Source organism: Thermobia domestica, chromosome 7 (assembly GCF_964235325.1).
Source record: "Thermobia domestica chromosome 7, izTheDome1.hap1.1, whole genome shotgun sequence".
NCBI classification, from domain to species: Eukaryota; Metazoa; Arthropoda; class Insecta; order Zygentoma; family Lepismatidae; genus Thermobia; species Thermobia domestica.
The window spans coordinates 299985144-300002013 of record NC_137460.1 but is presented as its reverse complement, the minus strand read 5'-3'; positions in this window follow the sequence as shown (position 1 = coordinate 300002013).

The following is a 16870-nucleotide window of genomic DNA, read 5'->3' as shown; positions in this document are numbered from 1 at the left end:
ACTTCCAAATTAATTGTGCTACTTCGTGATTCTCTCCTTTTATTAACATTAATACAAAAATATAATTAAAAATTTTACTTTTCTTATGATTTACCTGACGTCCTCATCCTCAATGTATTTCTGTGATTGTAAATTTTTGATTTATTTATACAAATTTGTGGACATTGTCGGCATCTACAATCTTAAGCCCGTCACTTATAAGTAGACTTCGGATCGATATGCACTAAAAAACGGCAAAATATGCACGCAAATATGCGTTAAAAATTACGAAAATATGCAAATATGTACTAAAAATTGTAAATATGCACCATTCAAAAGTTAAAGTTAAATGAGGGATTTTATTATATGTAGAGAAAAAAGGTGTATTACATGAACTACATATACTTGGTGTATAACTATGATGCATTTATGCTACAATATACAACTATGTACTTTTCGATGTTTTCTGGGAAAAGCCTGCCGGCATTCATTTGTCAAAACATTACTGTATATGGAAAATGTTCTTTCCATGTCACGGGTCGTTAAGAGACAGTATTTCAAAGAAGTAATGTTACTTGCCGATAAATCTGAAATTCGTGAGTCGTTGTTCCCAGGAACACTTTTTTTTTTTTTTTTTTTTACATCAGACAAGAATTTTATGCCAGAATTTTTCGCGTCTATTGACTGCGTTTCGAAGGAATTCTTGTCCGATTGGTCTTGGTGGCGTCTGTTTCGTTATTGGATCAAACTGCTCAAATGCACTACAAAGTCCTAATAATCGCTTTTGTAATATCGTTATGATTTTTGAAATTGAACTAAAATGGAAATGAAATGAATTTTTTGAGTTTTACGTCCCACGATTATGCCGGTTAGGCTAAAGGAGACGGTGATGATGAGAGACGAATGAAATGGTGGAATGAAGAAAGTGGGAGGAAGCGGGAGAACCCCGAGGAATCTCACGCACACGGTGTTTGTCCAGCACATAGTTCGCTTGGCGGGAACAGGGTTTGAACCCAGGACCCCAAACACCAGAGGTGAACGCTCTACCACTGAGCCACTGCGGACCCCATGAACGGAAATGAGTATTGATAAACGCAAGGTCGCTTTTAATATTTTCAGCTCCGTAAGCCTACAAAGCTTCTTGAATACATTTGGTTTCTTCGGGTTGAAACAGCTCACAGGCAGTATGTGAAATTCCTCCTCGGTCCTTGCGTCCAGCCCGCTGGACATTTTTTGTTGAGTAGTTGTCGCTACGCTATTAGTAGAAATCCGTTTAAACCATGTGTGCAGGTTACTGGATGTCTCTGCTATCTACGTACGAATTGTTGATTTCATTTGTTTCCACCGCATTTTTACTTTCAAAATTGAGTACAGAATGTCTATGATATTGTAAGAATTGTGTATCTATTTGTTTTTAAAAATTTCTTGGATTAACAAAATTTAAATCATCCGAGAGATTGTGTCTGGAGATTCTAAGGATTTTTGGTCAGCAGAATGTCCTGTCCCAATTGAGATTTCTCAAGAATTCCCGTGCTAACTGGAGTTTGTTGTTGTCATGAATATCTCCGATATCTGCAACCTCATTTCTCGATTATATAAAACCGTTTTGAGTGAATCAGAAGCTAATAAGTTGCGAGTAGATGAAGTTAGAACAAGTCAAGATTAAGTTAAGATCACGCGTCGAAATAGTAATCTGACATGTTGCTTTACGATACGAACTTATATTTAAAGTAACGGATCGGAACAAATTATTTCAGTCTAAATTTTCGGAAAGTTCTTGCACAAGTTTTATTCACGAATATTTTTCGAGTGTCGAGTTTCATCTTTCCATGGACACTTTATAACATCTGAAGCTGAACTGCAGCTGAGATTTCCTGACAGCATAGAACAAGAATAAAACAAGGTATGATATTCTAATGGCCAGATTTCCTTACTTTTATTCCTCACGACCTTTCATATATTTAAATGAATCAAATCTAAGAACACTAAATTTTATTGTCCAATAAATTGTTATAAAATGAACAATATGCTTTTCTCTAAATTTAATAACACTCTCATTGATAACAACTAAATTATTCTTGAACTTCATGTTACACATTTTGCCTAACTTTCAGGGGCATGCTAAGAGAGAAATCTCAGATGATTCTCTTAGATGAGTTTGGTCTTCTCATTCTTGCTACTATCCCCACATTCACTTCGTACAACAATAGACCAGGCTAACAATATATATATATATAAATTTACAAATAAAAGAATGCGCCTAGTATCTGTCAATAAAAAATAAATATACTCGGAAAAGCATTTGCGAGACGAGACACGAGACGAGACTGAAAATTTTATGCGAGACGCGAGCTGAGACTAAACCATGCGAGACGAGACGCTAGACGAGACTCGGTTAAGTCTCGCACGAGAAGTCTCGCGAGACTTCTCGCAGTCTCACAACATTTATAAATTACATTTATTTGTATATTTAGTGATTTTACATTTATTGAGTTTTCTAAGTTGAGCGTTAATGCCTCCAGGAACAAAAAAGTGATTGCGGCAATAGACATTTTATGAGATTTATTATTATTCAAGGTTGATTTTCAGAATTAAAACCTTCTTTAGTTTTTAAACATAATTAAAAAAGAAAAATTTTGTAAATTGGAAATTTATTACAGCATCGATTTAGGACTTTATTTTGCGACACAAACACATACACGCGGGCGCGCACGAATACATGAACTTCTGTTTTTGGTCTGAAAAGCGAATTAGACTCCCTATTGTTTCGAAATGTGATATTTCTGTTGTTTCTGTCTTTTTCACATTACTACTAGCGATTAATGTTGGGGGATGGCGGGGAAATCCCCTCTCGTCAAAGTTTATCCCCGGGCCGGCTCGCAGAAATAACATGATATTTTTACATGGAATAAGTATTTTCTTTCCATATATTTATAAAAAACTTCTCCTCAGTAGGTGAGACCGCAAACGTCACGAACAGTGGTGCTAATTCCCTATGATAAAAAATGATCTGTTTTATTAAATTTTACAAATTTTATCCTATTTTGTGGTACAATTTATGGTGATTTTATATAAATTATGGTGATTTTATGATAATTTTATACAGTATTTGGTGCTTTTATGATAATTTTATATAGTATATGGTGATTTTTCTCATATGTCTAGTGATTTTTAGTGTTATCATCGAATAAAAATTATTGTAAAATATTTTTGGTAATATACTTTGATATCTAAGTTGGTAACACTTCATGGAAACACACAAATGGTTGAGAACACAAAGTTAACTTCCTCAGCCTCTGAAAAAACTTGTACCTTCCCTTTCTTGTCCTTCCCTGAAGCGATGAAGAACAGGTGAATGAACTTGAAGAAACTACCTGGAAAGGGTGAAAGGAAGGAGATCCAGGTGCATAAAAGAATGCTAGGAATTCCTTTGTTCACGGAGTAGAAGTAATTCGTAGATCGCGTATGCAAATGAGGCTAGGTTTGACAAAAGGTCTTTTGTTAAGAGGAATATGGTTTGTCCTTGAGTACACATGTACACGTACGCAGGTGGGAACAATGGATGCCGCAGATGTTTGTATGTGTAATAAATTAGGGTCAATGACATGTCGGCTTCCTTTATCCTTTGTTGACAAAGAAGTAGTTGGAGCGCATACGTGACTGGATGCATGTACACAGAAGAAATTGTTTAGGGAGCGAAGCTGTATGTTAATTTTTTTATTTAGGACAGGAATGTCGTTGGAATGACTACGTGACTGGATACACGTACGCAAGGGTTGAATGTTTGATAGACGAAATTTTGATAATAAGATGGAAAGGTAAAATATTTTAATCGTTGTAGGGAGGCATTTTAACAGATAGTTGAAAGAACAAAGCGTCCTTGTTGTGTTGTAGTTTTGGTTATTGATATTATTATTGATAGGTAGATAGAATATTTATATTATGTCTAGAGACCATATTGATTGAATAGAGGATGAAAATCTAATCAAGTATGTTAATTTGTATTAATTTATGTTTAAATTTGCATGAATTATAAACTGTTTTTGGTTCTTAGGAGATAGGAGAATATAGCCTGGTAAGAGGTAGTTCTTTCTGTTTTAACTTGTTTGAGCTTTGAGGCAGGAGGTGGAGCTTGTTAACTTGTATAGAAAGACTCCAGCGAATGAAAAACCAGACTTGGAAAATGTATTTACAACTTTTTATTCCAACCCAAAACCTGTAGAAACCAATAATAAAAGGAAAGAGGAGGGACTAGGCAAAAACGAAGAACGAATGATAATTTGATTCCAATTGCTTGAAGGAGGTCCTTTGTGGCTTAAAGATCCATTTTCAATTGGCCTGTCCCCTGTCAACCAACTTCTTTTATGATCCTGACACTTGAGGATAAGGAAGATTGCCCCTTCTTTACCTGAGTTTATTTTTTATTGCAGGGTGCAATAAACCTGTTACCTGCCTTTAGGTTTATGAGAGGTACAGTAAAGTGTCCACCTGACCAGAGTCTTATTTCCTTCTTTGCAGCCAAACAAGATTTCTTTAAAATATTTTTGCATAAATTAGATTAATGAATTAATTATTCATGAATATTAATTAGTTGGTAATGAAAGGGTTAGAAAGAATGATTTTTTCGTATTTAGCGTTTATTTAACGGTATATTATGATATGTATTGTATATATTAGTATATATTGTACACACATACCCAGATATTGTGAGAGGAAACGGACACAACTCTAAGAAAAGTATCTTATGCATTTATACGGTGTTTTCACTGAATGATATGGGATTTATTCGATCTTTTAATGATGTTTGGGTGTACGAAACACAGCTGAATCACAAATGACGTATGTATATAAGTACTTTTTGGTAATGGACGTATGTATATGTGTTTTGCCTGATATGTGTACAGGAATATATGTGCACGCATATTATGTTTTGTATGCATGTAAGTGTTTTATCATCACCTTTAACGTAATGTGTGGTTGCATAAGTTCTTCTTTGGTGGTATGCTAGGTTGCATAATATCTCCTTCGGTTTGTGTTGTAGCCTTATATATTATGAATCTTTAAGCATGTAACTTTTCTTCAACGTAATGTAGGGTTTTTTGGTGGTATGCTAGGTGAATGCAAGCACCTGAAGTGTTTGTATTGTATTAATATTGATTTATATTGTAGACTTATATATAGTGACTCTTTACGTATTTAAGTGTTTTAATCGTACCTTTAGCGTAATGTTGGGTTCCATAAGCTCTACTATCGGTATAATGGTGGATGCATAGCTTCTATCTTATCGATTGTACTGTAGACATATATTGTGCCTTATTATACATGTAACTTTACCTTGACACGATTGTTAGGACCTCTTGTTATGATTGTAATGATGGCTTACATAACCTTAACTTTTGTTTGTTTTGTATGGTTATATATTGTGGTGCTTGACGTATGTACGTGATTTAACCATGTCTTAAATGTATAGTTGAGATATATATTGTGACTTTTTACGTATGTAAGTGCTTGTTAGACATATGTTGGTTGTATTTAACCACATATAATATCAATGTTTAATTGAAGTTTTAACTGAAGGCTACTTTTGCAAATAATTTATTTGTACATCCTTGTAGAAGACATTATGACGTCATCAGGGTTTGCAGTACATACTGATTTATTGTATGCTGTCACATAAATAACCTTATATGAACCATATATATTCCTTCTTTATCTTATATAGAATACCATATTTATTTATAAGATATTTTGTATAAAGTTTTGAACGTCACATAAAGTATTATTAAAACATGTAAAAGTAATCGGTAAATACTTGATATGACGCAGTATATATATATATTCTTCCTTTATCTTATATAGAATACACATACTTCTTGATATATCTATTATTGGATGTATAAAAATAAAACATGTAATTGAAATTTGTGTTATTTGTTTATTAGCATTAATTCTTATTCTACAGTGGCACGCTGTTATTGATTAGAGATATTATTTACATATATTTAGGTGTTTGATATATTTATAAGTATTCAATATAATAAATAATTATGTATTTGCAATTATGATATTTTGAATTGTATATTTCCGTATTTACAATATTGATATTGTTAATTGTATAGTTCAGTATTGATGTATATTTTCGATATTCATATACCAATATTAATTGTATATTTTCGATATTCATATTCCTATATAATTTACAATAACAATTTTTACAATGTACTATTTACATATTTACATTATTTACAATATGCTTTTTACATATTTATAATATTTACAATATTTACATATTTACATTATTTACAATAACAATATACTATTTACATATTCACATATATAAACGTAGGGAAGTGTCAATTGACGAGTGGTGTGAAAATATTTATGAAATTTGTCTCTGTCCAAGAATATCACGACTATGTCAATATATTAGGACACATTTAACATAACATATATACAAATATTTATCGAATACTCATACCAATAATGCTAATCATTTGACACGCATAATACTTTGATACCCGTACGGCAGTGTTCTAAAGTCGGCCATACTGTGAGGATCAAGTCGTCGTCTTTTATTTTCAGCCTTTTGATGTGTTTTAGTTTCAGCCCTGGACACAATGACAAACCCCGGCTTTCGAACAATCCTCCCTTTATTGTTTAACTGTTTATTGTCAACTTTATCGCGAATTAGATTATAAAAATGATCAAAATTAATTTCTTGGCGCGTACGATGATTTAAAGTTATACCCCTAATTTTAAATACATAATCTACATTGTCCGTCCCAACCTCATTTAAACGGTACGCATAATTCTTTGGCCCTGTTCCTATAAGTGCATTAATTTCCCACCCTTCTGGAACTTCATTAGTTAGTTCACCCAGGTAGGAACCCAAAGAAAGCGGAGGTTTTTTATTACGTGTACAAACATAATACTATCGGTGCCGCAGTACAGCACACGGTCAGGCCCTATTGTTGTTAATAATTCATAAAGATTTAAATGTGCCCACGAAGTGATGAACGCGGCAAGGACAACATTTGAGAACTTCCATGGTTTGTTTTTGTTCTCAATGTTTTTATACGTTACAAAGAGATGTCGCTCTCCAATAGGTAATACAGTTTACACCTCTTATTGTGGTGCCCATAGATAAGTCAAAAAATTTTCCGGAGTATCGACAATTACCGATTGCGATAAATCCGTTCGCTGCCTCCATTTTCCATATAGTGAATTGAGGAATATTTTAGAAATATACCTTAATCCCGGGTTCTTCCTTATATTATCATAATTTAATTTAATGCCTTCATGGGCATAATAGTTTGCAATATATATTTTCTGGTCTTCTTCGGTTTTGCAAGAAGCAGGAAAACCTGAAGCTTCCTGTTTCATTTGAAGAAAGGAATTCACATAGTCTTCAAACAGACCATGTGAATCCTCCTCGCCGCCAACCAGGTTAAATTCCCAGATTTCAATTACTTGCAGAATTTTGTATCCGAGCTGTAAAGCTACATGGAATTCAGTCGTACAGTTTGTGTCCGTTAAGGTACGTTGGGAATCACTATGCACGCAATTGTCAATACTTTTTTCCATACACGTACGGAACAACCCAAACAAAAGATGACCATTACACGCATATGGTAACACTGGAAAATAAAAGTCATTAGGGGGAAACAGTGCATTTGATTAACCCATGAATACTTTCCAGGTTTGAAAGTCTGGCCCCATGTATATTTTTGGCATACCTACAGGCATTGGTTTACGGGCCATTACCCAAGGGTATAACGATGTTACATCATAATATGCCACGGTTTGCTCGCTGGTATGTTCGTACAAAGCATTAAACCATTCTGTACGATCACCATGAAAACTATCCTTTGGTATTAGGTGATTAACAAGATTCTTAGAGTGAGTTTGAATACTTTCCTGCATGGTCTTATCAGTCTTCACCCAATGATCCCATTCACATTCCCACATTTGAAAAACGTTAAGATTTAATTTTTTCAGGAATGCTATTTTCGTGGCGGTTCTTTCATACCAGTCTTGTAAGGATATACCTTGCTTAGAGGTGGAATCCAAAGATACGTGTCGAAGTGTAGGATAGCAGGTTAAGCACCCGTGGAAAAAACACCCATGAAATTTGAAAACTATTCGTTCGAGGTTCAAACCCATCAACCTTATACCTTCCAAATCGTTTTTCCAAAACATTCCCAGAATGTTGGATTTTATTTCCCCTGGTACGTTTTAAGTACCGTAACCAATACATTGCCTTCAGGCTTTGTCGGTCACGATGGTCGAACCCATAGGGTGGAATAATTGGAATAATTTCTTTAGGCAAATATAAGGTACGATAGGTCAGTATGGCCAAACTAGCAATAGTAGGCGCGACGATACAACGTTGAATACCATTCGTTTTTTCCTCAATTAAGTTTGAAAATTTAATTACAGCCTCTGCTAAAATTTTGACATCATTTCGACAATACATCACCATTTCCTTTTCGAGGTCGTACTCCTCGCCACTTGCAGCACGTTCTTGGTGCCAGGCGATTAGTTGTTGTCTTTCTTCCGTGTTTCGCGAGTCAGGATCAAAATATTCAAGAGCGGGAACCGGACCTACATAATTTTGATTTTCCAAACGGTTAAATAAATATGGGAAATCTCCCTTTTCCAAATTTCCAGATAGACCTAAAGCTTTAGGGAGTTTTGATAATTTAACTCCCATATACAAAAACATGTCACGGAAGTAAATCTTTGGTCCTAAACGCATTTCAATAATTTTTTGTCCTGACATTGTTACTTCAGGTGTATGATGATGGGTCGTTATCAAAGTTTTAGCACAGAACTGCATATCATAATTACTCCCATTATGGGAAAGCACAGTGATTTTTTTAAACATTGGTCGAGTTATTAATACATGATTAACAAATCCATCAATGTCATGAAAATCAAACGAACGAAACACATATTTATCCCCGCATACAAAGCAATGATCATCCAACTTTGCGTCCTTACACTTGTAACAGGCATGAATACAATTTACGAAATTCACGTAATGTTCTTGTTCTCCATGTTCATTTTTACTAAGTAACATCGTTTCTACATCAAAGATGATGTACAAAAAGGCCACTACATATTGCAAAGTAACAGCCTGAACAAAACAAATGTGGTCATCATTCACATACGTATAACACGTTTTACAATAACGTTCACCGCATTCGTGTTTAGACTTTCGGCCTCGCATGTCAACCATATCACCACAATGGACACAAATTTTCTTCGTTTCGCATAAACTCTTCCCGTGAGCATTCACCGTTTTATGATTGGCAAAACTTTCTTCTGAAGAAAACAGTCTGCGACAATTATTACATTCGCGTTTAATATTATTATCATCAGAAACATCGTGATACTTCTCGCACATCCTACATTTGAAGTTACACTTATGGTCTTGTGTATGATAATATCCTTCCAAACAATATTCACAATACATATGTTTGTTCAATAGGGTTCTAATGTTAGTAATTAATTCATAGTGCCCTTCAGTATACAAGATGAACATTTTCTTTGATGCATGTATTCCAGGATAAATTACAGTGTAGTTTCGAGTTGATAGGTTTTTTTCGTAGATGACAATTTGGTAATGAGGAGCTAGCTTATTTTGGAACTTTTTCACATCATCAATAGTACATCCATTACGGATTTCAATGTCAACTTTAGCACTGACTCACAAATCCTTTGCTTGATTTAACAATCGTTTTGGATGATTTTTCAATTCATATACGTAGTTACGACGATGATCAGCCTTACCCTTCCCAAGGACAATGTTATTGGGAAGACAATACACATCCTTTTCCATTGGGATAGTACACTGTTCCAGGTGTGTTACAAAACTGCTATATTTTGCTGAACCCATACTTCGACCCCTACCTTTACGTGAATCCACAATATGAATTTTGAAAGTTACTTTATCACCAAATAAATAATTTTCGTTATTATTTAAAACATTTTCAATACTCTGAAACAAAACCTCGGGACTTAATTGTGACTTTTGACGCCATGATATGTATATTGGCTTCTTGATCGTGGAAGCAGAACTTTCTATTTTCATGCCAACATACATGTGATCGTCGACTTCGTTTAACGTATGCTTCTTTACAAATTCAAATAATGAATGAATATATTTTTCCGGATCATAAATTCCATTGGTGCGCATACGTTCAATGGTAACTTCCTTTCCTGTTAGCCCAAAATAAGTATAATGTTTGGTTGTACTATTGACAATACGAAAATATTCATCCGTTCCAGCACCATGCATTACAGGTTTTGGTGTAGAATTAATGCTACATTCAGGAAGAATACCGAGGAACTCATTGGACTCATTTGCAATTAAACCGGATGTTTTCTCTGAAGACACAAGTTCCATAAACTTTTCACGAGCTAAATTCCTCATATTATCTTGGCGAAAGAAGCCTACATGATATAAATCAATAATATCTTTTGCAGACTCACGTTTCTCCAAAACAACATGAGGATTACAGCCACAATGCATGAACAACGCTCGCAATAGCTTGGAATAAGCTTCACTGCTTACCCCTACACCCGTAGCATGGCATTGCGTCAACACTTCTCATGCAAATAAAACTTCGTTTCGATGTTCGTATCCGCGCGCTTCTTGAGTTGCCAACATGGTACAAATCACATTACGGTCACTCATTGTATCACTACTTAAGTAAAATACCCACGTTTAGTTTTCAATTATTGGTTGTTAGAACACTATAATTACTTCTTATTTATCAAAGATACACTTAAAAGTTTTTGAAATTACAATCTCACCAACTCCTCTTGAAAATGATAAGGTCCCGTAACTTTTACAGTCTACCGACGATTCAGCTGAAAGTTTATCGGCAATTTCATTAATACTTTCCGATAACTATATTGATAAATTTCCCGAAACTTTTTCAACTCAGCGTAGATGTTCTTCTAAGATTATTGATTAATTGCTCCACGCTAATTCGCTTCAAGTTAATTGCTCCACGCTACGTACAACCAGAAACGTCTTCAGCATACAACTTCTTCTTTTATACTAATTTGCGACGACCTCTTATATACGTGCAGACTATTTGATATATTCCACTACGTTTTTCCCGAAAATGACAAACTCTTGTAACTTTTTTTCAGTACAGAGATGATGCAGTTAAAAGTTTATTGACTAATCCTTCGATACTTTTCGATAACTGTAAATGTCAATGTCACGTAATTTTTATCTAGCTGTTGTATGTTTACAATTACAACATGTAGTGTACAATAAGGAACGTCTTCACCATAGCAGTACTTCTTCTAAACTGAGGCCGTGCCGATTTTGTAAGCCTTATATAGACGTAAAACACAAGTTTAGAAAATTTTAAACACAATGTTGCAAACTAAAATACAAAAAAGTAAAATTTAAAACTACAAGAAATAAAATTGTAAACTGAAAATGAAAAGCAGAAAGTAAAAATTTAAAAAAAACAATATTGCAAACTAAAATACAAAAGCAAAATATATAAGTACAAGTAAACAAACAAATATATAAACTAAAAATTTTTAAAAATGCATATGTAAAATTTTCAAAACAATGATACAAACTAAAATACAAAAAGTAAAATGTAAAAGTACAAGTTAAGAAACAATAATGTAAAATGGATAATGAAAATGAAAAAAAGTAAAATATAAAAAACAATGTTACAAACTAAAGTACAAAAAGGTAAAATGTACAACTTAAAAAATGTAAAACGGAAAATGAAAACACAGAAAGTAAAATTTTAAAAATCAATGTTACAAATTAAAATACAAGAAGTAAACTGTAAAAGTGCAAGTTAAACAAAAAATGTGAAACTGAAAACAAAAATTCAGAAAGTTAAATTTTAAAATCACAATGTTGCAAACTAAAATACAAAAGTAAAATGTAAAAGTACAATTTAAATAAAAAATGTGAAACTAAAAACAAAAAAGCAAAAAGTTAAATTTTAAAATCACAATGTTGCAAACTAAAATACAAAAGTAAAATTTAAAACTACAAGTTAAGAAAGAAAAATGTAAAACTGAAAATGAAAATGGTAAAAAAATTAAAACAGTTGCAAACTAAAATACAAAAAGGAAAATTTAAAAGTACAAATTAAAAACAATAATGTAAAACGGAAAATGAAAACAGAAAGTAAAATTTTAAAATCAATATTACAAACTAAAAACAAAATAGAAAAATGTACAACTTAAAAAATGTAAAACGGAAAATGAAAACACAGAAAGTAAAATTCTAATAAACAATGTTACAAACTAAAATACAAAATGTAAAATTTAAAATACAAGTTAACAAACAAACATGTAAACTAATAAATTTAATAATGCATAAATGAAATTTTAAAAAACAATTTTGCAAATTAAAATACAGAAAGTAAAAAGTAAAAGTACAAGAAAGAATAATGCAAAACTAAAAATGAAAATGCAGAAAGTCGAAACTACAAGAAATAAAATATGCAAGCTAAATAAAATATGTCACGAAACGTGTTGTGAACTTCTGTAAAAAATTTGGAAAATCTATGCGTTCTTACCTACTGCGAGATGTGTTTCCATTTTCGTTTTTTACTTTCTACATTTTCAATGCAACACTGATTAGAATTTTACTTTCACACTTTAATTTTTAGCTTGCTAATTTTATTTCTTGTAGTTTTGACTTTCTGCATTTTAATTTTTAGTTTTGCATTATTGTTTCTTGTACTTTTAGTTTTTGCTTTTTGCATTTTAATTTGCAACATTGTTTCTTAAAATTTTCTTTATGCATTTTTAATTTTTTAGTTTACATGTTTGTTTGTTATCTTGTATTTTAAATTTTACATTTTGTACTTTAGTTTGTAACATTTATATTAAAATTTTACTTTCTGTGTTTTCATTTTCCGTTTTACATTTTTTTAAGTTGTATATTTTTCTATTTTGTTTTTAGTTTGTAACATTGATTTTAAAATTTTACTTTCTGTTTTCATTATCCGTTTTACAATATTGTTTTTAATTTGTACTTTTAAATTTTACTGTTTGTATTTTTGTTTGCAACTATGTTCTAATTTTTTTGACCATTTTCATTTTCAGTTTTACATTTTTCTTTCTTAACTTGTAGTTTTAAATTTTACTTTTGTATTTTAGTTTGCAACATTGTGATTTCAAAATTTAACTTTTTGCTTTTTTGTTTTCAGTTTCACATATTTTATTTAACTTGTACTTTTACATTTTACTTTTGTATTTTAGTTTGCAACATTGTGATTTTAAAATTTAACTTTCTGCTTCTTTGTTTTCAGTTTCACATTTTTTGTTTAACTTGTACTTTTACATTTTACTTTTTACAAACTAAAAAAAGATTATACAGATTAGAAACTAATGTAGCTGGGGACGAGAGTACGTTTTACGTCTATATAAGGCTTACAAAATCGGCATGGCCTCAGTTTAGAAGAAGTACTGCTACGGTGAAGACGTTCCTGATTGTACACTACATGTTGTAATTGTAAACATACAACAGCTAGATAAAAATTACGTGACATTGACATTTATAGTTATCGAAAAGTATCGAAGGATTAGTCAATAAACTTTTTACTTCATCATCTCTGTACTGAAAAAAAGTTACAAGAGTTTGTCATTTTCGGGAAAAACGTAGTGGAATATATCAAATAGTCTGCACGTATATAAGAGGTCGTCGCAAATTAGTATAAAAGAAGAAGTTGTATGCTGAAGACGTTTCTGGTTGTACGTAGCGTGGAGCAATTAACTTGAAGCGAATTAGCGCGGAGCAATTAATCAATAATCTTAGAAGAACATCTACGCTGAGTTGAAAAAGTTTCGGGAAATTTATCAATATAGTTATCAGAAAGTATTAATGAAATTGCCGATAAACTTTCAGCTGAATCGTCGGTAGACTAAAAGTTACGGGACCTTATCATTTTCAAGAGGAGTTGGTGAGATTGTAATTTCAAAAATTTTTAAGTGTATCTTTGATAAATAAGAAGCAATTATAGGGTTCTAACAACCAATAATTGAAAACTAAACGTGGGTATTTTACTTAAGTAGTGATACAATGAGTGACCGTAATGTGATTTGCACCATGTTGGCAACTCAAGAAGCGCGCGGATACGAACATCGAAACGAAGTTTTATTTACATGAGAAGTGTTGACGCAATGCCATGCTACGGGTGTAAGGGTAAGCAGTGAAGCTTATTCCAAGCTATTGCGAGCGTTGTTCATGCATTGTGGCTGTAATCCTCATGTTGTTTTGGAGAAACGTGAGTCTGCAAAAGATATTATTGATTTATATCATGTAGGCTTCTTTCGCCAAGATAATATGAGGAATTTAGCTCGTGAAAAGTTTATGGAACTTGTGTCTTCAGAGAAAACATCCGGTTTAATTGCAAATGAGTCCAATGAGTTCCTCGGTATTCTTCCTGAATGTAGCATTAATTCTACACCAAAACCTGTAATGCATGGTGCTGGAACGGATGAATATTTTCGTATTGTCAATAGTACAACCAAACATTATACTTATTTTGGGCTAACAGGAAAGGAAGTTACCATTGAACGTATGCGCACCAATGGAATTTATGATCCGGAAAAATATATTCATTCATTATTTGAATTTGTAAAGGAGCATACGTTAAACGAAGTCGACGATCACATGTATGTTGGCACGACAATAAAAACTTCTGCTTCCACGATCAAGAAGCCAATATACATATCATGGCGTCAAAAGTCACAATTAAGTCCCGAGGTTTTGTTTCAGAGTATTGAAAATATTTTAAATAGTAACGAAAATTATTTATTTGGTGATAAAGTAACTTTCAAAATTCATATTGTGGATTCACGTAAAGGTAGGGGTCGAAGTATGGGTTCAGCAAAATATAGCAGTTTTGTAACACACCTGGAACAGTGTACTATCCCAATGGAAAAGGATGTGTATTGTCTTCCCAATAACATTGTCCTTGGGAAGGGTAAGGCTGATCATCGTCGTAACTACGTATATGAATTGAAAAATCATCCAAAACGATTGTTAAATCAAGCAAAGGATTTGTGAGTCAGTGCTAAAGTTGACATTGAAATCCGTAATGGATGTACTATTGATGATGTGAAAAAGTTCCAAAATAAGCTAGCTCCTCATTACCAAATTGTCATCTACGAAAAAAACCGATCAACTCGAAACTACACTGTAATTTATCCTGGAATACATGCATCAAAGAAAATGTTCATCTTGTATACTGAAGGGCACTATGAATTAATTACTAACATTAGAACCCTATTGAACAAACATATGTATTGTGAATATTGTTTGGAAGGATATTATCATACACAAGACCATAAGTGTAACTTCAAATGTAGGATGTGCGAGAAGTATCACGATGTTTCTGATGATAATAATATTAAACGCGAATGTAATAATTGTCGCAGACTGTTTTCTTCAGAAGAAAGTTTTGCCAATCATAAAACGGTGAATGCTCACGGGAAGAGTTTATGCGAAACGAAGAAAATTTGTGTCCATTGTGGTGACATGGTTGACATGCGAGGCCGAAAGTCTAAACACGAATGCGGTGAACGTTATTGTAAAACGTGTTATACGTATGTGAATGATGACCACATTTGTTTTGTTCAGGCAGTTACTTTGCAATATGTAGAGGCCTTTTTGTACATCATCTTTGATGTAGAAACGATGTTACTTCCTAAAAATGAACATGGAGAACAAGAACATTACGTGAGTTTCGTAAATTGTATTCATGCCTGTTACAAGTGTAAGGACGCAAAGTTGGATGATCCTTGCTTTGTATGCGGGGATAAATATGGGTTTCGTTCGTTTGATTTTCATGACTGATGGATTTGTTAATCATGTATTAATAACTCGACCAATGTTTAAAAAAATCACTGTGCTTTCCCATAATGGGAGTAATTATGATATGCAGTTCTGTGCTAAAACTTTGATAACGACCCATCATCATACACCTGAAGTAACAATGTCAGGACAAAAAATTATTGAAATGCGTTTAGGACCAAAGATTTACTTCCGTGACATGTTTTTGTATATGGGAGTTAAATTATCAAAACTCCCTAAAGCTTTAGGTCTATCTGGAAATTTGGAAAAGGGAGATTTCCCATATTTATTTAACCGTTTGAAAAATCAAAATTATGTAGGTCCGGTTCCCGCTCTTGAATATTTTGATCCTGACTCGCGAAACACGGAAGAAAGACAACAACTAATCGCCTGGCACCAAGAACGTGCTGCAAGTGGCGAGGAGTACGATCTCCAAAAGGAAATGGTGATGTATTGTCGAAATGATGTCAAAATTTTAGCAGAGGCTGTAATTAAATTTTCAAACTTAATTGAGGAAAAAACGAATGGTATTCAATGTTGTATCGTCGCGCCTACTATTGCTAGTTTGGCCATACTGACCTATCGTACCTTATATTTGCCTAAAGAAATTATTCCAATTACTCCACACTATGGGTTCGACCATCGTGACCGACAAAGCCTGAAGGCAATGTATTGGTTACAGTACTTAGAACGTACCAGGGGTAATAAAATCCAACATTCTGGGAATGTTTTGGAAAAACGATTTGGAAGGTATAAGGTTAATGGGTTTGAACTTCGAACGAAGACCATGCAGGAGTTTATTCAAACTCACTGTAAGGATCTTGTTGATCACCTAACACCAAAGGATAGTTTTCATGGTGGTCGTACAGAATGCTTTAATGCTTTGTACGAACGTACCAGCGAGGAAACCGTGGCATATTATGATGTAACATCGTTATACCCTTGGGTAATGGCCCGTAAATCAATGACTGTAGGTAAGCCAAAAATATACATGGGGCCAGACTTTCCAAACGTGGAAAGTATTCATGGGTT